This window comes from Arachis hypogaea, chromosome 3 (assembly GCF_003086295.3).
Source record: "Arachis hypogaea cultivar Tifrunner chromosome 3, arahy.Tifrunner.gnm2.J5K5, whole genome shotgun sequence".
Classification (NCBI taxonomy): domain Eukaryota; kingdom Viridiplantae; phylum Streptophyta; class Magnoliopsida; order Fabales; family Fabaceae; genus Arachis; species Arachis hypogaea.
In genome coordinates this window covers 121650794-121664744 of record NC_092038.1, presented here as the reverse complement: position 1 = coordinate 121664744, position 13951 = coordinate 121650794, and the positions used below count along the sequence as shown (strand labels likewise).

General features: G+C 33.7%; 2 pseudogenes; both read right to left on the bottom strand.

The window, feature by feature from the left end:
* Window positions 1-86: 86 nt before the first annotated feature.
* LOC112791148 (histone-lysine N-methyltransferase ATX3-like) lies at window positions 87-7356 on the bottom strand (annotated as a pseudogene).
* On the bottom strand, window positions 6718-13951 carry LOC112780866 (polygalacturonase-like; annotated as a pseudogene).

Here is a 13951-nt window from a genome sequence, read left to right as displayed (position 1 = left end):
CAGACTTTTTCTTTTTAATCATTTCAGCTCCATATCTTTCTTGCATGAGATAAATGTAAACTTTAGCCACACAATCACAAGAGTTCTGCATGCAAAAAATGCTGTATATTCATTATTGAGCCTGAAATGAATATACATAAGAATATGCTCTGTTCATGCACATTTTGTTTTCCAAATGTCATGTCAAAAATTTTGGAGAATATACAAGAATGGGAGAGGCAATTTACAAAAATGCCTCTAATTCATTGATCTGAATATCTTTTTTCCTAATTTATATGAGCAAAAGAATATACAATTATAATGAGATTGCAAAAACGATATACCTATCAATGGACTACTGTTTACTCTATACTATGGCCTATGGTTAGGAATCTGCAATTGCTCCAGTAAAAAAAAAAAAAAAAAGTAAAATGCCAACCCTAGTTCATAAATTTCCTACAATTGGAGGCTTTGCAAAGGCAGGGAACTTTCAGTTCATCCTGCTCATCTGGATCGAATAAGTAATCATACCTGTTGCAACATCAAAGAAAAGGGATTACATATCATATTAATCCAAAATATAATGCCAATGAAGAATAATGCCATTAACATAAATACGTAGAGACAGAACAAACCGTACGTTAATTCTTCGCCAGCAGAAACATTCGTCTTGGCAATGAGAACGATCCGACTCTCTTGATCACCCAAACTCATAATCCTTGCATAACAATTTGGCATGCACTGCAGCAAGTCAGGATGAACATCAATACTTCATCTAGCAATCAAAATATAGAATAAAAGCCTTAGACTGTAGTGCCTTTGGTGTAAGTTTTTATTTTCTGTTTTCATTTTCAATATTTTCTGTTTCAGAATTTTGTAAAGAGAAAAGAGAAAACAGAAGGTAAAACTAAAAAACAGGAAAATTTTTTTTATCATTTTTATTGTTTTCTCTTTTTCCTTAATAGAATCCCAAATTCAGAAAATAAAAACAAAAACCAAATGCACCCTAGGTTGCTGCGACGACCTGCCCAACCACTCCTTTATTTACAAATAAGGATTAAGGTGTAGGGCAAATTGGGCAAATTCATGGGGCATTCCATTGATGAAGGAATACAGAGATAACATTTATAAAGTTACAGCAGAGTTTGATTATAACTTACAGAATGGTTTATTAGCCGTGCTATATTGCCCTTGTACGTTGCATCAATTACCACATCCTCACTGATCTTGAACAGCTGCATTATTTATTGTTTCATGTTAAGATCAGAAATAAAAGAGTAACCTGTCTGAAACAGGCATTTCAAGCACAGAGAAAATAATGGAGGATGTTTCATAAATCACAAGAGACTCACATAGCAATCTTTTCCTTCTGCACGGTATTTCACTTCCCTTAAATCAGCAACACTTCGCCTTACCCGCTCAATGCGATACTCAACAACCTTCACACAAACGTAAACACAAAATTAAGGTGAAGCAACTATTCATCTAATATGTCATCCGCATTGACCATCTTAGAATAGTAAGTTACCATCTCTCCTTCTTGTATATCTCTACGAGCAAAAAGACCCCATCCATGGATACCCGATTTTCCAAAGCAAACTCGAAGCTTTTCCATTTTCTGAGATATCAAAGTGAAAACTTTTAAGACTTCACTAAAAAAAAAACAGAACATAAATTTTTTTCCCCCTCTGAAATTAAAATGAAGTAATTGACAGGAGCACACGGGGTTAACCTGTAAATGATGAAGTCGTTCCTTGAAAGAAGTAAATACTTTAGAATCTTCAGAATCCTATCAGATCAAGACATACAAAATTTACTTTTCATCACATAACACAATCACAATCAGAGGGACAAGAAGATCAAACACATAACCCCTTGACCATGAAAGATTACCTTATAGCTGTTCAACTGAGTTATTGCACTTAAAGAATGATGGCCGGGTCCCTTCAGCAAGTGAATTATTGGTATTTCAGCCTTCTGGCAATACGTGAGACAATAATTGAATCAGACCAAATTGAAAGAAAGTGGTTAATGAAAGTAATTAAATCCTTAGCACAGAATAACATTAGCAGCCTTAATGAAGGAATGCAAATGGGAAAAAAGAAGACAGCATAGTAATAACAAAAGATTAGGCAAGTTTCAATATGTACACACATTATTACAGTCATAATTATATATCTAGAATCATCACCTTATTCAGTGATCTACAGTATACATGACATCTTGCAGCAGAAAATGGCTCAATCTTGTCACCTTCAGAGTTTGAAGATTGAATAAGCTCTACATTCTTTGATGAAACCAGCCTTGACCCCCGGAAGCATCTTCTATGATTTTCAAGAGAGGCTCTGGGAGAGAAAACCCCAGGGGAGTATGTACAACCAATACAGATTCTGGATTTGGGACCCTGAAATCGAAGTAGCATAAACATACAGAACTTAAAAGAACACCAAGATATCATTAAAGATGATTCAATCGCCAGAGCTCAAACCTGTGAACTGCACAGTATATTAGCTTCTTTGTTATTTGAGTCCCATTCTTCTCCACAGAATGCAACTGTAAGTTTAAACAACATTAATATATCACCTTAACATATTTCCACAGCTCTTCTAACCCTCATATAACTTAATTCAAACTGTAAAGGGTGGCCCATGCCCTCCAAAAGAAAGCTCATGATTACAGTTTCAAATTAACCTACTCATATTTATCAGAAGTGTGAAACTTACTTCTGTGCTATATCCTGCTCTCGAAGCACACCTGTGTGTGTGTGTGTGTGTGAGAGAGAGAGAGAGAGAGAGAGAGAGAGAGAGAGAGAGAGAGAGAGAGAGAGAGAGAGAGAGTTTAATAAATTCCCATAGAGAGGAGGGGATAGAGCAGTGTGATGAATAATAATGTACTTTTAGCAGAAAAATATTTAGTTTTACATTTGGGAATACTCATCCAAAGTGATTTGGAAGGAATGAGCTATATGTTGATGGAAAAATCAAAAGTAAATTCGAAGTGCCAATTTCAATAGTGATAAATAAATAAATAAATTATGCCAAAATGTCAAGATTACCAACATAATTTGGAATTAATGATTAATACAAAAGCCAAAATAACCTTTTTAGCTCAGAGTTCTACCTTAACAAAGGTATTAGGAGGAATTCTCAGTATTCCTACCGCAGGTTCCATGGCCTCATGATTTTGGAAAACCACTTGAGGTTGAAACCAAGCACATGTCACATGAACCCATAGCATCTCAACATCAGTTGGTTTTAGAGCACCACCTGCAAAGCATTTTCATCCCAAGAAGTAAAATATTGCATGACATAGAGGTCTTGCTTTTACAGGACTCAGAATACCCATAGAATGCACATAATACTGAGTAAATGCACAAAATACCAAGTATGACATACCTTTTACAGGACAGAGGCAACAGTCTCTCTCCACATCTGGTGTTTCACATACTCTACAAACCCAAGAAGTAAAATCTTGAACATTCTTTGCCCCATAGCATTCTTGGTGGACTGCTATTTGGCACCTGCATAATGAAAAAGAAAACATATATCTTGATAGACGTTTCCATCTTTAAGCCTTGTAAGTTTTGAACAAAATACAAAGCATCCCCGATATTTCTGAATTAAGAACAAAAACATGAACAATAATGGACGCACCTGTTACAAATAATAATTTTTTTATCTTCCCAATCTTCTACCCATCTGCAAACTGCACATCTTTCTGTTGTCCATTTTGCATGAACTGGCTCATAATTTTCTGCGAGAATAAGGTAAAGGAAAAATAAATATTTGTTCTTCAAGATGTATTCTAGTGAAAGGATACATTGGCAAGTACCATAGGACCTGAGAAACTAAAAACTGACGCCTTCAGTGTATAGAAGTTCATATAAAGTGCAAATTACCTTGCAAAAAGCTAAGCACCTGCTGCTGATCTAACTGTTGTGGAACTCCATCTTGTGAAATGTTTTCTGTGATCTGAAGTAATTATTTCCAATAAAAAAATTAGCAAAAAGGCAAAATAATACATAAATACACCCCAATAAATATGACACTGTATCAGCATAGGCAAATCCAAGTGATACAGATCTACTTCATGACTATGAAATTAGTAATAGCCAACCACCTCACAGAATACCCATAGGAAAGATTTGATGTCTTTAAGTCTAATGTAGCAAGAATACAAACCCATTTTTCTAGTGGGAGCATCATGCTTTTCACTTTCACACTATGTTTCCATTTTTTGGCTCTGCTACCTGTGTGCCTTTCCCATTCACTTGGTGTATGCTTCCTTGAACCACAAGAGCTACACTTGCACATAATTCTGCATGCAACCACAAGCAACTCAATGAAATCTTCAAATAATTTGCTAACCTATGGTTCTTTTAAATTATAGGAGTCCGAACAGAAACTGTTTTGCACATGCAAAGCCTAATTAGGTTGATAAAATATCTATATTGACTGTAGTATCTTAAAGGATCAAGATAATCCCGGGATCATGCCAATGCCATTGTCAACTAAATTTGTTTTTTGAGGGTACATGAGTGTCACAAAAATCATACAGATAAAACAGATTTATTTGCACGGATTAGCTCTATGAAATTCCTGGTTGCAAATGATAAGATTTAAATAGAGAGAATCTCCAGAAATATGAATTTCAGAAAAAAGGGACAGAACATAAAAATAAATTGCTTTAAACCATAAACAAGAAGAAATATTCAAATCAGATTATCAGCTCCAAGAAGCGCAAGGAACGCTTACAAATGAAGCTTTGGGAAGTAGAGTCCTTCCATGTCATTGCACACCACTGTTACCGTCTCAGGTACTATAGATTTTTGGCTATTCTCTACCAATCTGTCTTCCACATTATACTTCTTTTTTGACTTGCTTGTTTTGGGTATGGGTACTTTCTTATTGAAATTTCCCTTGCACGCTGGGCAATAGTAATCTGTGTTTTCAAGATCCTGCAACAAGAAACCATTCGTTTATCTTCCACTAGTTTATGTGAAAAAGAAATTGGTAAGAAAGTAATATTAGTTGAGGAGAAAGAGATATTAAATAACATAGTAATCATGGTACAGAACCTTGAAAAGTTCAATGGATATTTTATCGCACTCAGCATGCACCCAAACATTACAGCGATCACAGCACACCTAATTCAAGAAGTTCAGCCCCAGAAGATATTAAAATTTTGAGTTTATTCAAACAAACATATATTAGCAATTTAAAGAACATCCATCTAATTGAAAAGAAATGCATTATCTCACCCAATTCCCACCATGTGAATGGTGCCAAATCTTTTTGCAAATGCCACAATATTGTTTTGATTTTCGTAACTGTAACAAAAGGATAAAAGATTTTAAAAATTAACTTCTATAAATTATGGAGTCAAGACTTTCAAGCAATCAAAATGAGCCATTCTGCTTAACCTTAAAGCAATGTTTGCAATAAAATTGAGATGCACCACTTGGGTCCTTAATCTTCTTCATCGTTTTGCATGGCAACATCAAATAACAGCCAGCACAAGATATTGTATCCTGCAGAATATATTCAACAGATAAGAATTCACAATCAAAGAGAGTGTACATAAGAGGCATTTCTATGAACTTAGCTATTATCCAAATTTTATTAGGAACGACTACTGCAGCCTTGGTCCAGTACATATCAACAAGAGTAAAATATCTCTTTCTTATTCAGAAAGTAAAACAAAGCTTATGAATGCTCTCCACTAACCATGATGTCGTTCAGCACAAAATGAAAAAACAAAAGAAATTAATCTTACTTGATCCTCGCAGTGGTATTCATCATCAACAGGCATGGCTGGGGGCTCTAAATATCCATACGGATAAGCATTTACATAAGTTACTTCCTCTACTTCCAGCTGTGAGTTGAGAAGACCATCTACAGCCAGCATTGCCTCCTCCAATGCCATGCAAAAGTCACTCGGTTTGCTCTTGTACAACTGTGTCTGACCCTGGAATCTGAACATAAACAAAAATTTATAATGAGTAACCGCTCTGCATTCTTGCAGAAACAACCGCAGCCAAAACCATTCAACAACACCCACCTTTCCATGAACTTAGAGAAGGGGAATATCATTCCCTGCTTTACCCAAGCATAGTCCTGCAAATCAACATTCATCCAATTCACTAAAAAATCACATAAATTTACCACCACATGTAAAATTCCTAATAGAAAGCTTACCCTTTGGGTCCCATTTTTCGAAAAGCCAAAGAACATGACGCAGAGTGCACCAAGAACGCAGCAGCTGAGGACGGATTTCGGAGCCTGCAAGATAGGATCAATCACCACAGCAGGCCAAGCAGGGTACCTTTTCCCACACTTCGCCAAAACTATATCACCCAACGCGAAATCCTCCGGCCTGTAAACCTGTTTCCTCCTTTCACCACCATTCCCAGTAGTTTTAACCTTCTGCTCCACACCACCTTCAAAACTAAGCACAGAATGACAGAACTGTTACTCTCAGTTTTAACAAAACCATTCTTTTCCATCTCTATATTCACTTCAAGAGCACAATAATTATCACCCTTCTTTTTCTTCTCTTCATCTGCATCATCCTCAAAGCTGGAATCCGTGTCCTCCACTTTGACTCCTTGGTTCTTCCATGAATCAAGAACCGAGTCATTGAACCTCGACGGCAAGGACTGATGGCGGCCCCGTGTAGACCGCAACAATGGCGGCCGAGTCCCATCTCCGCCGCCGTCACGCGGTGCCATTTTACCGTTCAGCTGTACGGAATTTGAATTGGACTGAACCTCAGCACCACCATTCCAATAAGCTCCTTCGCTGCACCAAGAGCCAGAACCACTGCTGAAATCTTCAGCATCGCGAGAGCATAATTCGTTAACCTTCCGCTTCTTCTGATTCCCGGAACAACCATAGCTCTCAGAATCATGCTCTGTTTCTTCTCCTTCTTCCACAAAAACCCTAATTTCACATCGAAACGATGTGCAACATAGAACCTCCAAGAATTCAGGACTTAACTTTCAAGCCAACACCAGTTTCCTAATTCCTATACCAACAAACACGTTGGAATCTCGCACCTCTGACGAATAAAAAAAAAACACTGAAAAATAACAAGAACGCGCGCAGAATTTCGATTCCAAAACCCTCGGAATCGAACAATGACGCGACCAACGAAAGGAGGAACGAGAAGGGGGAAAAATCAGCGAATTGTTGTTGTCGTTGTTGTTCTTTGGATTTTGCGAATCGCGTTGTGAGAGTTTGGAAGCGTTTGATTTGGATTTGGGGAACAGATTGGGACGAGAACGATGAAGAAAAAATCCCGGGAAAAAGGAAGCATTAAAGAGAAATAAATTTTCCCGAGAAACAAACAATTTGAAATTGGGAAAAGGTCTCCATACAAGCCATTAGGGCTTGTATGCTTTACAAGTTCATTAAACAATAAAATCAAATTACGCGCTGCTCCACGTACGACGCGCTATATCTCTTATTCTTCTCCTTCGTTTTCGATCGTTTTTTTCTCCTCTTTTCTCACTGGTTTGTTCTTCGTCGTTGACGTTAGTTTCTCCACATACTGTTACGGTACGTTTTCATTGCACCTTCTTCTTCTTATTGCTGCACGTTCTTCTTCCTCTTCCTCTTCTTCTTCTTTTCTTTTGTTTCTTGCATTCTCTTTCTCCTTCTTCATTTACGGGCTTTTTTCTCTGTTTTCTTTCTTCGTTATTCTCGATTTACATCAAGCTCTGAAATCGTTTTTGAAAAAGAAGAAGTAGCAGAAGACGAGGAGGAGAAAGAGAAAGAATTCTGAATTATGCATGATTTTGGGTGTATTTCTTTAAATCCTTTGGGTGTATTTTCTGTAATCTTTTGGGTGTATTTCTATAATCGTTTGGGTGAATTCCTGTAACCGTTTGGGTGTATTTTCTGTAATCTCTTGGGTGTATTTTATATAATCGTTTGGGTGTATTTTCTGTAATCTCTTGGGTGTATTTTATGTAATCGTTTGGGTGTATTTCTGTAATGCTTGCCATTTTTTCTGAAATGAAAAATACACCCATAGATATCAGTAAGATACACCCATAGATATGAGTCAGATACACCCATAGATATCAGTCAGATATCACTCAAATACACCCAAAGGGTTACAGAAAATACACCCAAAGGATTTAAGAAAATACACCCAAAATTCGTTGAAGTACATGCATAATTCAGAACTCTTTCTCTTTCTCCTCCTTATCTTCTGTTGCTTCTTCTTCTTCAAAAACGATTTTACCATGAAAAATCGAAAAAAAACGAGAAAACAGAGAGAAAAGACGTAAATAAAGAAGAAGAAGAGGAGGAGGAAAACGAGGAAGAAGAACGTGCAGAAACAAAAGAAAAGGAGAAGAAGAAGAGTAAGAGGAAGAAGAACGTGCAGCAAGAAGAATAAGAAGAATTTCAGAAACCATGAAAATCGAAAAAAAATGAAGAAGAAGAAGAAGAAGAAGAAGAAGAAGAAGAAGAAGAAGAAGAAGAAGAAGAAGAAGAGGAAGAGGAAGAGGAAGAGGAAGAGGAAGAGGAAGAGGAAGAAGAAGAAGACGAAGGTGAAGAAGAAGAAGAAGAGAAGAAGAAGAAGAAGACGAAGAGGAACCGTTTGAGTGGGGCGCGTGTAGTTACGCTCCATTCAAAGTGAGTTAATGCGCGTGTTAATGAAGTTTGGGTTGATAACTTGTAAAACTTGTACGGCCCTTTTACTTGTATGTGTAGCAGACCCCTTTGAAATTGGCGTTTGAGAGAAGAAAAACGCATAAAGAAAACAGAAGCTTGTGTTGTGATATATTTATGTGTGTGACCTGTGTGTAGTATCAAGTATGCTATTGCTTGAGAATTAATTAAGAGAACCTCCTGACAATTATCTCAAAACATAATGAAATTTTTGATAAAAAAATATTTAACTTGATTCTTAAATTTTATTTTTATAAAATTAATTAATTCTATTTTTCTTAGTATAGAAACTAATTAATCTCAAAAAAAGATTAGAAGTTAATTAGATGTGTTTTTTTTAGGATTTTATCATTTTTTCGTGATAATTGTCAGAAATCGAATGAAATATTTACTCAAATTAATTAAATTTTTCTTAAATTTAATAAAAAAATTAAATAATTCCCTTTCATAAATAGATCTTATACTAATAACTGTAAAAAATATAAAATAACGGATGACGAATTTGAAGAAATATAAGTCAACTATTTCATAGTAAACACTAAGCATTAATAATAGTTTGAAGGGTTTTAATTAGTATCTGTTCTAAAAATATATATTAAAATTATTAATTAAAAAATACAAAAAATATAGATAAATTTAGTATTTAATATTTTTTGTATATTTAAAAAAAATTACTAATAATAATCGTAATTTATATCTTAAAAATATATATTAATTAAATCATTGTTTTAAAACAAAAAAAATATAGATGAAATAAATTAAAAAATACAAAGAATCTCAAGAAATAGAAATTTATGTGAAATAATAGAATGAAAGTAATATAATTGAAAAAAATCTGTTTTAATTAATATTACGTGTATTTTCTTTCGTTCTATTAAATATTTTTTTTGCCAACGATGTTCTTTTATTATTTATATTTTTATATAAAACAATAAAAATTAAAAAAATTAAAAGTTAATATACGAAAATATAACTTAACAAAATATGTTTAATTTACTATAATAATCAAATGTAATTGAGATTAAAATCCAAATAAAACTATTTAAATAATAAATTTTTGAAAAAATTGTGCATTATATATAATATCTTTATTTTTTATTTTTTATTTTTTATTTTTTATTTTTGATCCATTGAAAAAATAATCTTCACCTTTTTTATTAAAAAATACTCTTCCTACAATCCCACTTATTTATTTAGATTTTCTGTTTTTGTCATAATTATTGCAAGTATTGTAAACCTCTTTTTTTTTTGGTCTAGCAAGTATTGTAAACTTAAAAATCGAAAATGGAGACTTGTGTAAAAGGGATTATACTTTTTTATTTGAGAATGTTTGGGCCCATAGCCCATTAGACCAAAAAGCCCAATATAAACAAGGTCTTATATTTTAGGCCTGCAGAAAAACCCCAACACAACGTGTGCACTTCTACTTCATCACACTTCCATGGTTCAATCCTCAGTCCTGTGGCGGCGCTGTTTCTATCTTCTTCGTCTTCTTTCCTCAACAACTCTCTACTTCTATGTTTCAATTTTTATTCCTTTAGTTCAAAATACTGTGTTTTCTTTCTTCTTTTTAATTGCTTTTGGTTTAGGGTTCTCTGTTTGGATTTTTGGGAACAACAAAATCAATCAAACTTCGACATGTTTGATGGTAAAGTTCAAATCTTTTTTCAATTGGTTATCTAAAAAGAGAAAAAGACTGGCATGGAAATGATGGTTATAGTAAAAGGTTTGAGCTGGAAGAACAAACATTGGGTAGTAATGGCAGTGTTTTTGAAGCAAAAGGGCAATTTGGTCAATGATGAATGAAGAAGACCCATGTTCCTTGCAAAGCTATTGCAATGTGACACTGCGCAACTTCTTCTAAATAAAAAAGAGGGTGTTAAGAAAAAGGCGTGGGTTGCATTCTAGTATGGATTGACAACCTAGACTTCTCCCAACACTTTTTGGTGATTGTGTTTTTTTGTTTTCAATGCACTGTCTAATGCTTCCAATGTAACTTCCGGCATTGATTAAAAGCCTTCATACTGATCCTTGCCACAATTCCTCTTGGGAATTATGTTTTGCATTTTGTAACTATGTCAATATGGGTTTATGGTCATGTTTTTACATGGTTAGATTAGTCCTTTAGGTTTGAAATTAGGGTTTTAAATTGCGGTGGCAAGCTCGTCAGAACAAGGTGGAAACTTAGTAGTTTTTTTTTTTCCATAAAATTGATAGTTGAGATAACTTGGTATGAAATTAATATTTGAGAGGGGTTAAATAATAAATTAATTAAATTTATTAAATTATTTAATAATTTTTAACTATTAATTTTACATAAAATTAATTATATTTAAATTTTTGTTTTTAATTTTATAAGAAATTAATAATTAAGTAATTTTTAACTATCAAATTCATATTAAAAGTATCAAAATTTTACCCTTATGGCCTTAATCATTAATTTTCTCAATACATTTTGATAATGATCCAGTCCCATAAAAGCAACACTATCTTTTGCTGCTATTCCAATTCTGTTCTTGAGAGTTGTTTAGTAGAACATTTTAATAATTAAATTAATCTTAAAATTTTTATTTTATTAAACAAATTTATTTTTATATCAAAATATTTGTTTAAGTAAAAAATTTAATTTTAAAATTTTAAAAATTTTTACGAAGTGCCAAATCTTTATTAAATAAACAATAAAAATTAATGTTTAATTTTTTATTAAAATTTAATGTAAAAATTATTGTCTTCTAAATAAAAATTAGAGATTAATTTTGTAATTAAAAATTATTAAAGATTAAACTGTCTAATTAAAATTTTTTAAGAGATTAATTTGGTATATTACTCTTATTTTTTATTTTATCCAAATGAGTTAAAAAACATATTGCCCCTTTCTTTTGTTCTATGTGAAAGATTTTCTTTACTTTACTAATGATTAAATAAAATTAAAGTCTAACATAGTCAAACAATCTAACATTTTACAATAAGGACAAAAAATCAACTCACAAAAGTCAAAATTATTTAAAATTAAAAATAAAAATAAAATAAGGTAGAACTTATCTATATTAAGATGAGTTATAAATGTTAGGTTGAAAAATTAAATTAACTAAGTAAACTAAAACAGACGTTAGTATAATTTTGGGAACAATTTGAATATTATCTCATTGAATAATGCATGATCTTCACACTTGGTCATGTCATTGGTTCTGATCCTTTTATTTGGGTAACAATGAATTTTTTATTCTATACATATGTATGCTTAATTATTAGATAGATAGATAAAGTATTTATATTTTAACTAAAATCGGCAGGGATCACTGACCACAGTAGTACGCATAAAAAAATAATAAAAGGATTAAGTATTGTTTTCGTCCCTGACGTCTTAGATTAAAATCAAATCGTCCCCAACTTTTTTTTTTCGTTATTAAAAAGTAATTATTAGATAGATAGATAAAGTATTTATATTTTAACTGAAATCAGCAGGGACTACTGACCACACTAGTACACATAAAATAATAATAAAAGGGTTAAGTATTATTTTCGTTCCTAACGTCTTGGATCAAAATCAAAATCGTTCCCGACCTTTTTTTCGTTATTAAAAACTGTTAAGCAAAGACTATAATTAGCAGCTACGAATGGAAGAGCTCTTCCTGCAACGGTTGGCTTGACATTACGACATACGGTAACTATCGGAGCTTCGTTGAATTTGAGATCAATATCACGTAGCGTGACCTGCTGACATGGCAAAGCACTGTTGCATATGAGGTTTATCCCTTCCCTCGTTAATGACGTGCCCCTAATGTTTTTGAATGAAACATTTTTTATCCTTATTTTTGATGGATTCTAAACAAGTGCACACAAACATAAACAATTAGTAACAATTAATAATGTAATGTATATATGTATAGTGATGAATAATACCTGTTTATTGCACTGGTTCAAAGGGCAATACTCCTGGTCAATGATAATAGGGTTCCTGACATTAATTATGGTAACGTCTTCATAATAAAGATTAGAAATAGGAGAAGTTCCAGGAGCACTAGGCCAAGTCTTGATCCTCAAACCATTGTCAGTGTTTGTGAGAGTGGCCTTCTTGAGAATAAGACCATCCACAGGAGCCTCAGTGGTGTACTTGCCAAGGCTTCCAACATTGATGCCATGGCCAGGTCCACACTTCATATTGTAGATGTATGTGTTCAGGCTTCCGTCACCGATCGATATGCAATCATCTCCGGCCGCTATGTCTGTGTTCAGAATCCTCACTCCATTTGATCTTCCCAAGTGGATACCATCTGTGTTTAGGCTGTTCCCTAGTGCAATGACCTTGAACCCATCAAAGGTGAAGTTTTGGCACCCCAGTACATTCACATTAAAGTTCTTGCTATTCTTTGATGTTATTGCCCTAACAACTGCATGTTTCATGAAGTTGAAACCGAAATTCTGTCATCAAACACAATTCAATCATCTTTTAAACATAAATATATAAATCTGGTTTGAAAATAAGAAACACAAAAACAGTTTATATACTATCTAGACAGTATTGATTTATAAAAATGCTAATCAGCTATTACATACAAATGTCTGATTTAGTAGCTGATTTTTTTTGTACGTGTAACATGATTGTAAAATGTTAAGAAATCGCACAAAAGAAAAATATTATTAACCATTGGAGTCCCAGCACAATTGAGGTTGGTTCCACAATCATTTTGTTGCCAAGCAATTGCACCTTGACCATCAAAAACACCATTGCCAGATAGGGTGAAGTAATAAACATAATGAACCTTAACCCATTGCCATTCATCGCCAACACCACGAGGGTTCATTGGTGCTATTACTGTTCCATCAACATAACGCTCAATAGGAGCCTTACAATGCCCTTTCAAATCCACTGCCCGCATTCTAAAATTCCCACGAGGTATAACACTCTTCCTTACTGTTGGTGATGCACATGCTTCTCTCCATGCATTTTGTAAGAGCCTGAGTTATATCTGAATTAGGTACCCCACTATATTTTGCAATAGGAACGACAAAAGATTGAGCTTATGCCACACGCAACCAGCAATATGAATAAAACAAGCGTTGTGGTGCTCAACTCCATATCCATGTTTATTATTGTTGAAACTTTGTCATTTCTTTTTCAAAGAAAGAAACTAATGTATTTGTTGAACTTCTAAAAAGGTGTTTTCTAAGTGTGTTGGGAATGATATTTATTTGGAAAATTATATGGTGTGGATTGTGGCAGCCTTTGTTTGTGGGTTCAGGAGGCTGCCACCACCATTCTACACACACACACACACCACTTTCTTCTT